Source organism: Lithobates pipiens, unplaced genomic scaffold, assembly GCF_037356315.1.
Source record: "Lithobates pipiens isolate NorthernLeopardFrog02 unplaced genomic scaffold, aLitPip1_a1.2 Scaffold_8, whole genome shotgun sequence".
Classification (NCBI taxonomy): Eukaryota; Metazoa; Chordata; class Amphibia; order Anura; family Ranidae; genus Lithobates; species Lithobates pipiens.
The window spans coordinates 472,473,775-472,493,005 of NW_027507903.1; the positions used below are offsets into that span (position 1 = coordinate 472,473,775).

The 19,231-nt window shown below is 43.7% G+C and overlaps 1 protein-coding gene across 3 annotated transcripts in view; it reads left to right on the forward strand.

Annotated features, from left to right (window-relative positions):
* Positions 1-9,582: 9,582 nt before the first annotated feature.
* The window catches only part of SLCO1C1 (solute carrier organic anion transporter family member 1C1), an 80,823-nt gene continuing 71,174 nt past the window's right edge, over positions 9,583-19,231 (forward strand). For 2 of the 3 annotated variants that reach the window (XM_077468670.1, XM_077468672.1), the window contains exon 1: positions 9,583-9,694. The gene's annotated coding sequence lies outside the window, so the exon portion shown is untranslated. The remainder of the gene's footprint in view (positions 9,695-19,231) is intronic. The other variant, XM_077468669.1, reaches the window with a different exon arrangement.

Below are 19,231 nucleotides of genomic sequence, written 5' to 3' on the forward strand. Positions count from 1 at the left end.
GGCTCAGAATGTCCTCATCTTCTGATTGGCCCTGTCTCTGAGCCTGTAAAAAATGCATCACCCTCTCCCTAAGCTTACAGCAGTCCTGCCCACACAGTCGGGGGAGGTTGCATGCTGGTATAGTATCATGTGAAAAGAGGCTGCAGCTCATGATGGAAAAAAAGATACCCACACACAATACAATCTACAATACTATTAAGGTGCAGTGTCAGGACCTGGTTAGATAAAACTGATGTTTAGGCAAGTCCTCATGATTATTGGGCTTATCCTAACCCCTTCCTGTCTGCCCTGGCATTCCTTTAAAAGGTTTTGAATGCCTGAGGAGAGGGAACAATCAGTGATCCTGTGACCACTGTGATTGGCTGTCACAGTGGTCACATGGTTGGAAGTCGGTCCCACCGGCTACCAATCTTTAGTGGGGACCAGGTGCTGTCTTGGCAGCTCGGTCTCTTGTGCTGGGAGTGCACCTTCAGCACAGAAACATTGGCCACCCAGTGACGCATTTGTGTGGCATGTAGGTGTTAAAGCCCACCCTTTTGCCGATGCACATATGTGTTGTGTGGGTGGCAACAGGTTAAAGCAGTCTGTACAATCACCGGCCACTTTATTAGGTACACCTGTTTAATTGCTTGGTAACACAAATTTAGAATCACATGGCAGAAACTCAGTGCATTTAGGCATCTAGATGTGGTGAACATGACTTGCTGAAGTTCAAACCGAGCATCAGAATGGGGTAAAAAAGGGATTTAAGTGACTTTGAACGTGGCATGGTCAATGATGCCAGACAGGCTGGCCCGAGTATTTCAAAAACTTCTGATCTACTGGGATTTGCACATATAACCATGATCTGAAAAAGAGAAAATATCCAATGAGCGGCAGTTGTGTGGAGGAAAATGCCTTGTTGATGTCAGAGGTCAGAGGAGAATGGGCAGACAGGTTTGAGATGATAGAAAGGCAACAGTAACTCAAATAACCACTGGTTACAACTAAGGTTTGCAGAATACCATCTCTAAATGCACAACACATTGAACCTTGAAGCAGAAGGGCTAGGGTAGCAGAAGACCACACCGGGTGCCACTCCTGTCAGCTAAGAACTGGAAACTGAGGCTACAATATGCACAGGATCACCAAAATTGGACAACAGAAGATTGGAAAAACTTTGCCTGGTCTGACGAGTCTCAATTTCAGTTGCGACATTCAGATGGTAGGGTCAGAATTTGGAGTAAACAACACAAAGGCATGGATCCATCCTGCCTTGCATCAATGGTTCAGGCTGGTGGTGTAATGGTGTGGGGGATATTTTCTTGGCACACTTTGGGCCCCTTAGTAACAATTTTGCATCGTCTAAATGACACGGCCTACCTGAGTATTGTTGCTGACCATGTCCATCCCTTTATTACTACAGTGTACCATCTTCTGATGGCTAATTCCAGCAGGATAATGCACACAAAGGTAAAATCATCTCACCACTGGTTTCTTGAGCATGACAATGAGGTAACTGTACTCCAATGGCCTCCACAGTCACCAGATCTCAATGCAATAGAGCATATTTGGGGTCTTTTAGACCCCCTATCCCTCCATAAAGAGTACCTGTCATCACATATTACTGCCACAAGGGATGTTTACATTCTCTATGACAGCAATAAAAGTGATCAGAATTAGTTTTTTTAAGGGACAATGTAAAGAAAAAACAACATTTTTTTAAAGCACCCCCCGTCCCTGTGTGCTCACGCAGCAACAAAATGCATATGTAAGTCACTCCTACAAATGTAAACGGTGTTCAAATTACACATGTGAGATATCGCAGCGATTGTCAGAGTCAGGCCGCGTACACACGGGCGGACTGTTCGCCCAACTTTGTCCGCTGAACAGTGTTTCAGCGGACAGTCCGCTCGTGTGTGGGCTTCAGCGGACAGTTTCAGCGGACTGTTTGACGAACAAAGTCTTACGGAATTTCCGTAAAACTGTTCGCTGAAACCAAGTTTCAGCGGACAGTCCGCCCGTGTGTGGGCCAGTCCGCTGTACTTTCGAAATGAGCGGACTGTTTCCGCCCGGAGAAAAGTCTGCTCATTTCGAGCGAGTCTTCAGGTAGGCGGGGCCCGCGAAGGAGACGTCGCGGGCTCCGCCGCCTGGTATGGACTTAAAGGGGAACTCCAACGCCGAAAAAAATCGGCGTGGGGGTCCCCCCAAAGTCCACAACAGACCCTTGTCCGAGCACGCTACCCGGCCGGCCAGGAAAGGGGGGCGAGCGCGGGTCTTTTGCCGGGTCTTTTTGCTCTTTTGCTGGCCTTTGTCATCATCAATATGGGGACAAGGTGTTTTGGAGTGGGGGGCGCAGAGCCCCTCCTGCCCCAAAACACCCACCCCCCCATGGTGAGGGCATGTGGCCTGGTATGGTCTGGCCCACCTTAGCGAACGAGCGCCCCCTCCTTTTTCCTGACCTTCCGGGCTGTGTGCTCGGATAAGAGTCTGGTATGGATCTTGGGGGGGACCCCTGTGCTATTTTTTTGGGGGGGGGGGGACCTCACACAACAACATTTTTTACATTTTGGCAGGGTTCCCCTTCAAGATTCTCTGCACACAAGTCGGATCATCTTGATCCGAATATATATATGTGCAGCGCTAAATAAGAACAGTCGTAATGAATAAGACTGTATATACAGGCAGAAGATTCATGTAACACACTCTAAATAAATAGACATGTGAAAACATCACTGAATATACTAAATAAAGTAAACACTGTGATAGTGAAGTAAAAATAATCCACAGATAAAAAACTGAAATGTGATGTTGATCCAGGTAGATGGATATCAACTTCCAGACATCAACAGGAAAACAGATGTGAAGAGAAGATAATGCAAGAAGCCACCGCCAATATAAGAGAGGCTTACCAAAGCTAATGGACTCAACAAGGCATAAGCCTAATGAGTCATCAAGGCTTGTGGTGACAATGCACCAGTACAGAGGGACATCCACATCTGGGGATGTTGGCACAGGAAGATGATGTTCACACTGTCCCTCAGGGAACTCACAGCAAAGAGGGAAACCCAGAGGCAGGTAGATCAAATCCTTTTCATATGCTCACAAGATGCAACCATAAATTAAATAAAAATTCCACATAGTGTGATTCCGGATAACAAGGAAAATGTATTAAAATGTCAAGAACACTCACATTTGAGCAGATAAAAAAAGAGCTTGTAAGAAAACTGAAATTTAATGTAATGGCATCAGCAGGCTCATACTGAAGCATTTGAGAAGGCATCATCTGGGGTGTAGACATGTCGTGGCCATTGCGTTTATATAGACATAGTACCCCAATAACAAGCTATAAACCTGTGGGTAATTGGTCATGCAGAAATGTAGCCACTTCCTGGTTCTCAAAATGGTGGCGGCGCATGTGATTCATGCCTCGCTATGAATAGCAAATCAGCATACATACAAACAAGGTCATCTGACCTTCGTTCTATGGATATGTAATATGTAATAGCCTCACTATCAGACGCTCAATGTCCTCCAGACACCACAGCGGCGATGCTTATTGATCCACCCACACTCAGTCACGAGTGTAGGACCACCCACCGCCGCATCAGCAATCCGGAAGGCACCTCACTATAAGACAGCGAGAAGCGCCTGCACCCAACACATCATTGGCTGAACATCGCTCTGTTTCATACAGTGAGGGCATCACATGACGATAACTAAAAATTGTGTTATAATAGCGTTAGCATTATGCCGAATGGATTTGGAAATTAAAAAAGAAAGGCTATTTTAGATAATATATTGCAAATGTATGTAGAATGTTAAGTGCCCCACAGGGTTAAAACCTAAACTGGGGTAATAATCTACTGCACCTATAAACTTAAAACTATATATGCACACAAATCTTAAGATGTCTAACAACATCTAAAATTACATGGTAATATAACAAAATATACAAATTACAAATTAAGATCAGAATCCAGATAATCCCAAAACATTGGTAAAAAAAAAAAATTATGAAAAAATGGAGAATAGATAAACTATAAAATAAATGGTTGCAATTATGCCTTATTGAGAAAGGCATTAATGTCCCAATGAAGAGTGGGAATGCGACTCATAGATCCAGTAGGTTTCGAGACCTGAAACACCCCAGTTCATAGCTTCACCCCTCCAAGGGGGAATGTATTTATCTATGACCAAAAACTCAGTACCCCTTGGATCTCCATTATGATATTGTCGATAGTGTTTAGGTAAAGTATGTTTGATACTGTCCTTCTTAAGTTTAGCTATGTGTTCATTGATCCTTGTTGTAAAGGACCTACTGGTGCAGCCCACATATTGTTTGCCACCAGAGAAAGTAAGCAGGTATACAATGTTAAAGTGCAATAGGATACGCTCGATTGGTGGTTGTTGACCTAAACTCTTTGGTCTTATATCTGCCCCTTGTGTTATACTGACAGACACCACACTTTTTACATGGATAATAGCATACCGTGTTGCCAATAAAAGGGGGCCTGACCGGTGGATTGATGATATTGGGGGCAATTTTGTTCTGAAAAGTGGGGGCTCCCCTATGCACAACTTTAGCTTGATCTGGCAACAAGAAACCTAAAACCCGATCTCTTTTTAATACACTCCAGTGTTTGTTAAATATAGCCTTTTTTTGCTTATGCTGCACAGAGTATGTTATCAACATTGACCATTTAAAAGATTAATTAGAATGCTGATGGGGTTTCTCTACCAACAAAGAACATCTGTCCACTTTCAGAATATTTTGTAACTCTAAATCAACCTCAGATTGATCACAGCCCTTGTAGAGAAATCTCTGTCTCAAAACCATGACCTGTGATTTAAAGGCCTCAATATCGGTACAGTTCCTATACAGTGGCAGAAATTGACTACGTGGAATAGACCGTAACCATGATCTATGGTGGCAGCTATCCAAAGTTATGAACCCATTGTGATCTGTGGGTTTGAAATATGTTTTAAATTGAAACTGACGCTCAGGAATTTCTATTTCCAAATCTAGAAAGTGAATCTTTTCCCTGCTGAACTCATAAGATAAAGATATACCTCGGTCATTACAATTCAGCAAGCAGAAAAACTGGCCCAAGAACTCTGAACAGCCATCCCACAGGAGGAAGATGTCATCAATGTACCTGGCCCATAGGCCCAATTGAGGTCCACCGTGGACATAGACGACATCCCCCTTTCATTTGGCCATAAACAAGTTGGTGAGGCTTTTTGAAAATTCAGCCCCCATTGCTATGCCTTTCTGCTGTAAATAAAAACAACTGTTGAACCAAAAGTAGTTGTGTTGCGTGGCAAACTCAAGTAGTTGTATAATAATATAATATAATGTAATATACTACCCTGGGACTAAGTAATAGAGAGGTCCTGGCTTAAAAATGTCAGACAGCCTCAATCCCCAAATGATGGGGTATATACATGTATACAGGGAGGCGACAGCGGGTGTGGCCATGATGTAGTTTACCTGCATATTCACAGTTTCAAGCAATTTAATGGTGTCCCTATTGTCCTTAAGATATGAGGGAGTTGTTCTCACCAATGGCTGGAGAAAAAAAATCTATAGAGTGACCAATACGTGAGGTCATAGAATCTATGTCACTCACAATTGGGCATCCCGGAGGGTGTAAAGAGTCCATATGAATTTTCAGGATATATAACATGTATTTGTTATAACCCTTGTTAATGAGATTCATTAATTCATTCTTATAATTAGAGGCTCAAAATCGTATACATTTATTTTTCGTAGTCTACCTTGTCTAACACGACTGTACCGCCCCCTTTGTCAGTGGGGTGGATGACAGGGTCCTTCCTCTCACATAGAGATCTAAGACTAGTATTCGGTAGAGAATGATTGTAAAATTCTTTAGGTGGTAGTTTAGCAAGATCCTTAAGGACTGAATCCTTAAAGATGTTGATGGCAGGGGCCATCTGGGCAGGGGGATTAAAAAGAGGGATTCGATAATCCCGAATGAACCGTTCCAGAAATGGCAGCTCTTGGTGGATTACGATAGGGATTTAAAATCAAATATCTTTGGATGTTAATTTTTTTAATATACTTATGTACATCTATAAATGTGTTGAATTTGTCTAATTTTTTTGGGGGGTGGGGGGCAAATTTAAGGCCTTTATCCAAAATCTTAAATTCCTCTAAGTTTAACTCTTTATTACTAAGGTTAAACACACCTTGACCTGTTATGTTCTCCATTTTCCTCTTATACTACATCCCTGGAGTATTTTTTGTGTTTTTTGTTTTGTTGGTCCCTATCTTCTTTTTCAAGATGGGCCTGAAGGTTAGATGAGTGTGAATTGTACTCTACAGAGTTTTTAAAAGACAGAAGTTTATCCTTAATTTCCTTGATCTATCTGTCAAGAAAAGAGAGTCTATTCCTCTTCCTTGTGATATTGAAATATTTAAACCAGCACTCCAGATCCATATTTCCCTGCTGGGGGTGGACATCCCATCTGAGACTCCTAGGTATGTTCTGATACATACTGTTCAAGGAATAACAAATCCCATTGAAGATGCAATTCAGATACCATGACGTTTTGTAATCTGGTGCAACTTCTATTCAAATCAATGGGGGACTTTTGATTTTGAATAGAGGCAAAGAAACACGGCTGAAAGCTAGCGCGGCTAAATTGACGCCAATGACGCCAATGCAAAATGCGGATAAAAATTTTCTTTTTTTCACGCCGTTTTTTTCCTGGCGTCGGAACTAGCTTCACAGCTCGTTTTTTTTAAAACATCCGCGTGTATGAGGCCTTAATGTACAGAATGTAAAGCACTGTGTAAACTCACGACCCTCTATAAATGCTTATAATATATAAATGTGAAGCAGTGGTATCACTACTTTTCTAATATGAATTGTATATCATACAGTAATATATATCACAATGATGTTCTCTCCATATACTATTACTTACCATTGGGAGTGATCACATGACCTTAACAAAAAGGAGTTTATGGGAAAAAATAAGTGATTATATATGATATATATTTAGTGGAATATTAGATAACCTGAAACCGCTGAGTACTTTGTAACGTTTTGTCCCATATCTACATATGTATGACTGTTGTTGTATTAATGTGGATAATTGCCAGTTAAATTAGCGCAGTGCGGAATAGCAAAAAAATGCACTGATCAAAAAGGGGGTAAAATCTTTGAGAGGTCAAGTGGTTTAATCATAATCTTTGGGATATTATAGAACAATGTAAACCAGTGACACCCTCTTTTTAAACCTCTGTTGGGTTGGCTTAAGGTGAATAATAGGTAATCTAACACAGAGCAGCCTACCTGTATAGCAGAGGGTAGAAGAACCACTGCAGGAGTTATAGGTCATCAGAGGATGTGGTGGAGCAGCTCATGGTTCCAGACATGAAAGCACAATTGGTTCAGGCCATTCTTGTAAGGTAAATTTGCATAAAATCAATCAGCGCAGTAATCATACAACAAATTAACTGGCAATTAATCCAGACATTAAAAAAAAGCTGGACACCAGAGCAAAATATCACCTCAGCAAGAAATAGACAATCAAAACGTGCAACGCCTCCTACATCTCTTCCATTTCCTCTAAGACAACGGAAATGAACTATAAAATGTTAACAAGATGGCATTATACTCCAGCCAGTCTTCATAGGACATTTCCATCTATCTCAGAGCTATGCAGGGGCTGTGGATACATAGGCTCTCACGCCCATGTCTGGTGGGCATGCCCATTCATTAGACCGTACTGGCTCAATGTCATCTATTGGATAGAAAAAATTCAGGGAAGTAAGTTACAAAATGATCCTTGGGAGATATTGTTCCACTGTACAGGTGAGCCAGCGGGATCATATAAGAGATCTATCACCCCCCATTTACTGAATGCCGCGAAGGCCCTTATACCAAAATTTTGGAAACAACTGAAAATCCCCTCCATTAGATTGTGGCTGATGGAGGTAGATAGGACATACCAGATGGAAAATAGCACGCTCCAAATCAGGAACGAAGCTGAATTAGCATCCAAGATATGGTCTTGCTGGCTCAGCTTTAAGTTTTCTGCCACCTATGCCGAAATGATGTGCCAAAAATAAGCTCAATAACAAAGCATAACGTCGGGTAGTATTTGATATGAGGTGCTCTCTTGGCTGGACACCTACTTCACCCCCCTCTCCCTTTCCACACTTTTCTTGACTCTGCACTTTCCTTTCTATCTCTTTCACTACAAACAAGGGCACAGTTAAGAACATGATTCGTTGAGATACAGAGCTCTTTAGAGGAGCTGCCTGCCTAGTCAATATGACCATAATCGGTGCTTGTAAAGAAGGGTCATTCAGTTGTTTGTACATAAGAGTTCTGTTGAATTGGTCGGTTGTATTTCGCTGTAATGTACATCATGCCTTCAATAAAAACTTATTGAACAAAAGGTGCAATGCAACTAGATATGAATATTATAAAGTCCAAGAAAGACATAATAAATCCCAAATTCAAAGTCCATAAAATGTAGAACATTCCCAATAAGTAGTGTGAAAGTGGGCACGTCAACAGCACCTCAGGTGATAACTTCCACCAACGATAATAACACAAGCCACTCTTGTAAGCTGCATTACAGATCACCTCCAAGCAGATATAAAACAAATGAATGCAGTTCTTTGGTCATTAATACATCACTAAAGCCGTGTAAGTACCTGAATTTTGTCTTTCAGTCCCAGAACCGGTTAAGGTAAGGAAAAGTAGCCCAAAGCCAATTAGTTCATGTCCTGACAAGGAGCATGCTGATAGGAGGGGAGAACGGGATGGCAGAGAGATCAGCTCATCACTGTACCGCTTCTCCTCTGATGCCCAATGTGTGGGGTGGGGTGGGGGGGGGGCGGATCCATGACAGACACTCTGGACTCTGACACTGTGGGCAAAACTGAGGAATGACTGCAGGAACAGTTTTGGATTGAAGATTATTATTGCATAAGCTTTTTTATTTAATCTTTTAATAGCCTATTTTTGCATTTTTCGATTGAAGTCATACTTTAATTGGAATTCTAGCCAAAGTGTACTTTTTAAGTTTTGGATGAAGTAGAAAAAGGTAAGAGCCTTTATCCAACAATTATAGAGAGATTATATTTTACTTCCTGTGTGGTCAGCGGGAAAGGAATTGTGGGGAGATCTACGCTATGGTGACACCGGAATAAAAACAAGAACACATTTCTAAATCAAAAACAAAAAAAAAAGCTAAATTGTGCAAAGTTCCACTTTTTTGAGTTTAGTAAAATGTTTCTGAAGGCAGTTCATAATGTTTCCCTCTTTTCTGTATTCCAAATTTATTGAGTTGGAGCTTAGGAGGTATTTTGGATTTCTGTGCTCCGTTGGGGTTAAAAGTGACCCAAATCTCCCATTAATCTTCCAAATGTTGCCCATTAATTCCCCAGTCACGTGTTCCCATCACGATAGCGAGCAGTCAGGTTACGTCACACTATTGTGTCACATGTACCCAGAGTGGAGTTGTACTCAAGTTTTCAGAGAATGCTCTCGGAGGGGAGTCGCACGTCAGAGCGGAATGTCAGAAATGTTTCCTTTTCATTGGGAGAGAAAGCTGCAATTATTCTGGGATCAACAGCTTCGGCCACATGGATATAAGGCGTGAGCTCCACATCTGACCCCACCATACTTATCCCTGGTGCTGGCAGACCTCCGCCACGCTCCTTATACAGGTAAGCGCAGGAAGATCTGTGAGTAGCACTGAAATCTGCAATGACACAAAAATGTGTACTTTGGTAACCAGGGGAGGGTCCACCTAAATGTAGTATTTCAGTTACATGATTCTGCTGGATACTTATATATCTTGGGGATTACAGTAGTGAAATTTTCCCACCATAGTTCCTGGCTCTGTTCCCCACAAGCTTGGAATTGTGGGTGATCCTTCCTACTTTGGGGAGTTCCAGCCAACCTTACTGTCCCCATTGTGTAACATTCCCCTAAATGTAAAACCCAGTACAGGGATGGTAGAAACCCCTCATAATTGGCATAGCAGGTGCACAGACCTAGCAAATCAGTTTAAGTATTGTGAGAATATCTCATAATGGGCTCAGCAGGTGTGCAGACCTGGGAACTCAGTACATGGATGATGGGAGCCCCTGATAGTTGGCACAGCAGGTAAGTAGAGCTGGGAACTCAGTACAGGGATGGTGAAAACCCCTCATAATGGGTGCAGCAGGTGTGCAGACCCAAGACACAGCACAGGGATGATGGAAACCCTTCATAGTGGGAACAGCAAATGTGCCGGCCTGTGAACTCTGGGATGTGGAAGCCCTTATATTGGGCACAGCAGGCGTTTAAAGCTGGTAATTCAGCACAGGGATGGTGGGAACCCCTCATAATGGGCATATATTCAACCTTTGTTGAATAGATTGTTAAGCTCTAATTCCCAGTGTGGCAAGAAAATGGTGTCACAAATGGTTGGGGAAAACCACACTCTGTAAAAAAGAAAAAGACATCGGGCACACCTCTAGTGCATTAAGCATTATTATTTATTGGGTATATAAATTAATTGCTCTAGGGTTGTGCCCCATGTACTTTTCTTTTTGTTGGTTTTTATATAAAAGTTGAGCAGACCAAAAACTCATTATGCAGGGATGGTGGGCACCCAGCATAATGGGCACAGCAGGCATACAGTCTGAGAAACTCAGCATAGGGATGGTGGGAACCCCTTTATAATGGGCAGAGCAGGTGTGCAGACTCAAAGACATGGCACAGGGATAATGTGACCCCCTTCATAATAATAGGCACAGCAGGTGTACAACGCTGGAAAGTCAGTGCAGTGATAGTGGAAACCCCTAATAATGGACACAGCAAATGTGCAGAGCCAGGAACTTATCACAGGGATTGTGGGAGCCCGTGGAAATAGGTACTGCAGCTGTGCAGGCCTGCTAACTCTATACAAGGATGGTGTGAGCCCCTCAGAATGGGCACTCTAGGTGTGCAGACCTAGGAACTCAGCACAGGGCACAGCAGTTGTTCAAAGCTGGGAATTCAGTGCAGTGATGCTGGGAACCCCTCATAATGGGCACATATTCAAACTTTGTTAAATAGATTGTTAAGCTCAAATTCCCAGTGTGGCAAGAACAAATGTCACAAATGGTTGAGATAAACCACACTGTTTAATAAAAAAAAAAAAAAAAAAGGAGAAGAAAAACTCAGTGCAGGGATGGTGGGCACCCAGCATAATAAGCACAGCATGCATACAGTCTGGGAAACTTAACATAGGGATGGTGAGGAACCCTCATGATGTGCATGGCAGGTGTGCAGACCCAGGAAAATCAGCAAAGAGATGGCAGAAACCCCACTTGATAGGCACAGCAAGTGTACAGTCTGGGAAACTCTGTGTAGGTATGCTGGGAACCCCTCATAATGGGAACAGCAGTTGAGAAGAGCCAGGAACTACGGTAAGTACATTGATAATGGAAACCTCACATAATGGGCATAGAAGGTAAGTCCCTGAGAGTTAAAAAAAAAATTCAGGTTGATTGATGGAGTGAAGGGACTTTTCAGCTATGGGTGTGTAACATTAAATATAGAAAGGGGGGATAATAGCATTACAGATATGCTCATAATTCAACCAAGGAGTAATGCATGGAAAATGTTGATCATTTTGAATCTAAATTTGCCTGGGGATCGAAGGAATTAGAACCCCCTACAGGCTCTCTAACAAGACCCAGTAGGCTTGTGTTTATAGATAACTGTGGACAACTGTCACTTACTTGGGGTGGCAGGTCATCAGTGGAATCCTCCAGACTTGACAATTGTGGGTCAGAAGGGAGGGGGAAGTCATTCTACATTGGGGCATTATATTGTCTGAAATCATTACGCTGGGCACAACACCATCCGAGCTGAGAGTTTTTACTTTGATAGTACAAGCTATGAGCTGCATTCAGATACCAAATTGCATGTCTGGGCCTCATAGGAATAACCTAGGGACCAACTAAAAGCTAAATGGACACTTTCTGCAAGCATCTTGTTGTGTTTGGAAATGCTAACTTCAACCCAGAACTGGTTGTTTCATATAATTTATGGCCACTTCAGTGGGAAGAACCTTCCTCACACCTGACGGGGTAACACTATAAATAAAGTAGCTTAAAAATCTGCATTTTATTTGGTCTGGAACTTGTTCTGAACAGCTTGTTCTGTTACTGGATTTCCTTGGTGTACCCCCCACCAACAAGACAAAACATACAACCCAAATGGGAAATTTAACGTAGGTTTTCCTCCCAGTTTTAGTTTATAGCAAACAGCCAATATCTCAGAATGAAATTATGGTTCTTGTAGATTTTATAGATTTTTATGTACTGCCTGCCTAGGGATGGAAAATATTAAAAACCAATACGTGTCCTTTTGTATACCAAGCTAAGTATTCATAACTCTCAAAGAGATGGTTGCAGTATATTACTAGTGCCTGGATGCTTGGTTGTAAACTTTCTGCTAATCTGTATGAGATTGCTTTGTAGTGGCTGCACCATCAAGCTTTCTGTAATTGCAGTGGATAGTTTACAGAGAACAAGACAGTCAATCAAGTGTGGAAGCTATCGTATCTGCCATAATGATAGAAAGATCTCAATGCCAGCGTGTGTGTATGGTTGCCTAGTAGACTGTCGGCTGACAAATTGCAGGTGGTGTCACCTACGTGGATATTAGTGTGAATGCTGATTAAGGTTGTTCCATTTGTTTTTTCTTTTCATGATGATTTGCCAATGCATGCTGGTCAATTTCCAGGGACATACGATGCTTTGATATTTACTGACAGTGGTGGCTGCAAGAGGTGATGCAAGGATACTAATGCCCTGTACGACCGGTTTTCCCATCGGAATAAACTCTGAAAGTTTTTCAGACGGAATTCCGTGAAACTGTCTTGCGTACACACGATCACACCAAAGTCCAATCATCAAGAACGTGGTGACGTACAGCAGGTACGACGGGACTATAAAAAGGAAGTTCAATAGCCACTGTGCCACCCTTTGGGCTCCTTCTGCTAATCTCGTGTTAGTAGAAGTTTGGTTAAAGCGGAGGTCCACCCTAAAGTGGACCTTCCTCTCATTGGATTCCTCCCCCCCTCCGGCGCCACAATTGGCACCTTTCAGGGGGGAGGGGGGTGCAGGTACCTGTACAGTACAGGTATCTGCACCCACTTCCGGGATAGCTCTCTGCGGAAAGGGGCATAGATTACGCCCCTTTCCGAAAGTCCCCCGCTGCCTGCTGGGAAACACACAGATCCCAGAGGCAACGGGTCCATCCTTATTGCGCAGCGCGACTCGCGCATGCGCAGTAGGGAACCGGGAAATGAAGCAGAAAGGCTCCATTTCCTGATTCCCATACCCAAGATGGCGGCGGCAGCACCCGAGAGACGATCTAGAGATTGGCTTCGGGTGCCGACATCGTGGGCGCGCTGGACAGGTAAGTGTCACTATTTTAAAAGTCAGCAGCTGCAGTATTTGTAGCTGCTGGCTTTAAAAAAAAAAAAAAAACGCGGACTCCCGGCGGACTCCCTCTTTAAAGACGGTTTTCAGACTCCAGCTTTTTTAGATTGTTTTGCTACTGTTCATTTTGTGATTGTGGGTTTGTATCTGGTCTTCAGTGCGTGCAGTCAGTTCGTATCTGTTTTTCAGTGCGTTCTTGTCTGCTCGTTGCTGATTTTCAGCTCGCTCTTCACAGGCCTTGCTGTCCTTCAGTGCGTTCTGTTAAGTTCGTTCTGACCAGCTGACCGTTTTGAAGCCATGTTGCAGGTACGCACTTGTTGTACAGTTCGTGTTGTGTGGGGGCTTGGTGTTAGGGTTTATACTTTGACCCAAGTCCAGTCCATGAACAGGGCAAGGAGGAGTTCATGGACCAAGAATTGGTTACTCCAGCGTGACCAATTATCACACATGCCTCTGCTGCGTGAGATCCAGGAGAATAATCCTGATGATTTCAGGAACTTTCTCCGGATGACGGACCCCATTTATCACCGTCTGCTGGCTTTGCTGACCCCTTATATCAGCAGGTAGGATACCTGCATGCAGCAAGCCATCACTCCCGAGCAGAGGCTAGTCGACACCTTGCTGTACTTGGCGACTGGGTTCTCTACAGGCATCTCCCCCCAGGCTCTGGGGATCATTATTCCAGAGACCTGTTCTGCCATCATTCAGGTCTTGCAGAAGAACTATATTAAGGTAAGTTGTATCCTTTAACATCACATTATATGTATTTAATGTTTGCTAATGTATAGTATTTCTTTCATCATTCTCTAATTACCATGATTGTAATATGCTGTGAATGTCCCCTTTATCCCCATGCATGCTGTAAGCTTTTAATGCTCCTTTTTTGGCCTACGTGCATATTTGCCTTCACTAACCTCCCCAGCATGCTATCCTGAGCCAATATACACCTATAGCCTAGTCCCTTAACAGTGTATTTTGTCACCTTCATTTTAGTGCTTTACCCAAAAAACACCCCCTAAAATGTGTACAAATGTTATGTGTGTCCTTAAATTTAGGCAGAGTGCTAGAGGCTTTCTTATTTTTGGCTCCCAAAGTCACCTCAAACCCTGCCTCCCCCCCTAAAATGTTATCAATGGGCCATCAGAGGGGGTGAGGAATCTGATAAGTGGGCCTTATATTTTTGTCTTTAAATACTCCTTAAAATAAATGTTATACTGATGTTGTGCAAGAATGTTTTTTTTTTTTTTATTTGCTTGCAATGTTATGTGCAAAAGTACTTATATATTTTTTTCTTGTTTGACTCCACAGTTTCCTTCAGCGCCACAGGAATGGAAGACTGTGGCCTCCCATTTTGTCGACCGTTGGCACTTTCCCAACTGTGGAGGGGCTATAGATGGGAAGCACATCCAGCCACCACCCCATTTGGGGTCTTAATATTATAACTATAAGGAGTTTTTATACTTAATAAATTTTTATTAATAATTTTCCAAATATATACAGCAATATTGTAGGTTATACATAGCAGCTTACAAAGCAGGCTGAATATTACAGAAATAAAAATATAGCCCACTTGCTCATTATTGTCAGCATCAATATACATTTTACCACCCTCCCTCCCCCCCGCCCCTCCCACCCCACCCCCCAGCCTACCTCGAGCGCGCAATGCCGACACCGGTCGCCTGGAGCATGATCACTCAACCATATTCAAATGGGCAAAAGAGAAAAAAAAAGAGAAAAGAAAAAAAAGAAAGGAAGGGAAAAAAGGCTACTCCGCCCCCCCGCCGACCCCCCATATGGAGGACCACCCGGGGGGGGGGAGGGGGGGAAGCCACTCCCCCCCCCCCCTCAAACCAGACGGGCCCCAGTTCACCTCAGAAACAGACTCACTCCGGAGGGAAACCCATGTCTATCAGCCAGGGGTTCCATAGTATCCCGAATTTTCCCAAATTCTTTAATTTTATGAACATAGCTCTCTCGCACCATACCATGGAGTTAATTGCGTTGGCCCACTGTTCAATTTCCGGGGGACTTTTAGTTTGCCAGTTTAGTGCTATCAGCCGTCTGGCCTGATATAAGCACCTCAAGATAGATGGCTTAATCAGTGGAGGGATTCTAACCTCTTCAAATATTCCCAGCAAGCAAGCCCTAGCCGTGGGTCTCAGGGTGGTCTTAAAAACCTTGTTTATTTTTAGCACTATTTCTAGCCAATAGCTATATAGTTTTGGGCATTTCCATACCATATGGAAAAGATCTCCCGGAGCCCCACACCTAGGGCATTCATCACTAGGTTTCCTACCCATTTTCCACAGTTTTTGGGGGGTATAATATACCCTATATATAAGGAACAAGTGGGACACGCGTTGGGCTGGGGATATAGAGGCCAAATGCCCCTGTTCGAGCGTCTTGGCCCATTGTTCTTGGGATATCGGACCTACATCACCTATCCAGCCCTGCCTACTTTTAGCTGGGCCTTCACCTTTCAGGACTCTACTTCTTAGCTTTATATATAACCGCGAGATCTGGCCTTTTACTTGGCTACGGTCCAAAAGACCTTGGAGCTGGGGGATTTTGGTACGCACGATGTCAAGTGTCCCGTATTGAGCCTGAATTCCATGTCTCAGCTGTAGATATTTATAAAACGTCCTGTTAGAGACATTGAATTCCTGCCTAATCGCTTCAAAGGGCTTCATTGTGTTCCCATCGTAAAGATGAACCAATCTATTAATCCCCTGCCTATCCCATTCCAGAGATCTGTCTATCTTGTTTAATTCGCCCAAATGGCGATTCTGCCATAGGGGGGTATAAGCAGTTACTCCCACATAGCCCAGTTTTTGCTTTGCTTGCCACCATACTTTCTTCATCAAAGCAATAGTAGGGCAGCTATAGATGAATGAATTAGCCTCTAGAGCTTCAGGTACTAATTTATGGGGTGTTCCCAACAACATCAATTTATGATTTATAGACCCCCCTTCTTGGAGCCCCGCCCCTACCAAATGTTGGAGTTGGGCAGCCAGGAAGTATGTCCCCGGATGGGGAATGGCCAACCCTCCCTCCATAGTGGGGAGCTGCAGCGTGCGTAGCCCTATCCGGGCGTGCCTCTTTTTCCAAATTAAGTCCCGGATAAGCGAATCTATGGCTTGGAACCATTTCTGGTTAATCCAGGTTGGGGAGTTATGTAAAATATAGAGTATTTGAGGCTGCCAGAGCATTTTTACTAGGCTGCAGCGTCCTGCCACTGAGAGAGGGAGGCCGCACCATCTATTCAGTTTAGTCTTCATTTTCAGCAGTAATGGTGCCAAATTTTCGTTGGAATATTGGTTTACATCACCAGATATCCAGATACCCAGGTATTTCAGTTTGGTCACCGTCTCCAGGCCTACTATCCCTGGCAGCCCCTCCTGATCTCCGGGTCTGGGTAATGGCAAAAGGGCTGATTTGCCCCAGTTGATCTCTAGACCAGATTGTTGGCCAAACTCGCCCATCAGCTGGACCACTCTATTCAGGGTAGAATCAACATTACCAATAAAAAACAGGACGTCGTCAGCGAATAAAGCAATTTTTTCTTCTACCCTACCCCGACGGAAGCCCTGAATATCAGGGCAAGATCTTACTAAAATCGCCAGGGGCTCCATGGCCAGTACAAATAAGAGAGGCGACAGCGGGCACCCCTGTCTTGTACCTCTCTCTAGCTGGAATGTTTCAGAAAATTCGGTACCCATCTTGATTTTGGCCCTAGGCCCATTGTATAATAGTTTAACCCACTGGATGAACAAGGGGCCAAAACCAAACCTCTCTAACACCTTCCACAGATAGCCCCATTCCAGGCTATCGAAGGCCTTGGTGGCATCTAATGCCAGAATAGCTCCCAGTCCCTCATTATCTCTGGGTATTTGAATATTAAGAAAGACTCTTCTGATGTTAACGCTAGTTGACCTACCTGGGATAAATCCCGATTGGTCAGGGTGTATTAATTTGTGGATATACATGTTTAACCGAGTTGCTAGCGCCTTGGCTAGTATTTTAATATCCGAGCATAACAGGGATATCGGCCGATATGATGGAACTTCCTGGGGGTCCTTACCCTCCTTCAGAGTTAAAATGATATTGGCCTCTAACATCGAAGCAGGCAGTTCCCCCCTCTCTAATGCATAATTCAGTGTCGCCAATAGTTCCGGCAATAGCACCTCCCCATAGCGTTTGTAAATTTCTACTGGTAAGCCATCTGGCCCTGGAGATTTATCATTAGGCATTGCAGCTACAGCATTTTTTAACTCCTCCAGAGTAAGCGGTGACTCGAGGGATAGTTTGTCCTCCATCGACAATGTTGGGATTTCTGTCTGAAGTAAGAAGTCAGTAGCTAAATTATCTCGTCCCTGATTGGTGGATTTATATAATTTCTTATAATAATCTTGAAGTACCCTCATGATCGCAGGGGGACTGGAAACTAGATCGCCGTTTGGGGTCTTAATTACCTGGGCTACTGTTGGCGCACCATTAGTTTGAACCAAAAGGGAGAGGGCTCTACCCACCCTCTCTCCTTCGCCAAAGTAGTGCTGGCGCTGAAATAACCGCCTATTCTCTGCTTTTTTCAAAAGAGCCATTTTATAGACTTGTTGACTAGCCAGCCATTCCTGCTGGCTTACAGTTGATGGGGCTTCTATGTATGCTTGCTCCGCCTGGATAACTTTATGTCTTATTGCTAGATCCTGTTCACGGGCTTTCTTCTTGATTATTGCAACTTGTTGTATTAATGTGCCCCTGATGTAGGCTTTTAGGGCATCCCAGACTATATCAAGAGAGGCTGAGCCCCTATTTATTTGCAAGAATTCCCCTAACTTATCCTGAGAGGGACTTAAGCCCCCCATTAGTACCAACCAACCCGGGTTTATCCTCCACTCCCTAACACCTGTTCTAGCATCCAAGCGCACTGTCATGGACAGAGGGGAATGGTCTGAGACCCCTCTTGCCCCATATTCTATATCCTGTACTACCTCCGCAGCTTCACTATTCCCCAACACCATATCGATTCTTGATAATGTGCAATAGGTACTCGAGAAGCAAGAATACTGTCTTGCCTGAGGATGACCTATACGCCATAGATCACTTAGTCCCATTTCGGAGACCAACCCCTGCAAACGCCCCATTCTAGCCCCCACTGGTATAGGAAATCTGTCCATATGCCAGTCCATCGTTTCATTGAAATCGCCTGCTACAATCCATGGAACAGCTGGCTTATCTAGGCAGAACGCTAATAATTTAAACATTACTTCCAGTTTGAAAGGAGGGGATAACTATAAGGAGTTTAATAGTGTAGTGTTAATAGTGGTGGTGTCGGCACAATACGAGCTCCTCTATGTGGACGTGGTGAAGAATGGCCGGATGGAGGAGTCTTCGCCAAGACATCTCCAGACTGGTCCAGACTGGTGACCTGGCATTGCCACCTGATGCGGATAATGTGGAAGGACTCCCCTTTATTGCAGATGAAGCCTTCGGTCTGGGTGAGCATCTGATGAGACCGATCCCCCAAAGGACCCCCCACCCCGGAGAGGGGGGGTTTTAACTACTGGCTGGCCAGAACGAGAAGTTGAGAATACCTTTGGGATAATGGCCAGCCGGTTCATCCTGTTTCTGGCAGCAATCCATATGGCGGACTACAAAATCAACCATATCATCCTATGCTGCTGCATACTGCACAATTATTTAAGAAAGAAACTCCCCAAATTATATAGCCTCAGTTGGGCCTGAGGCCAGATTTATTACAGAGAATCCCCTGACGGGCCT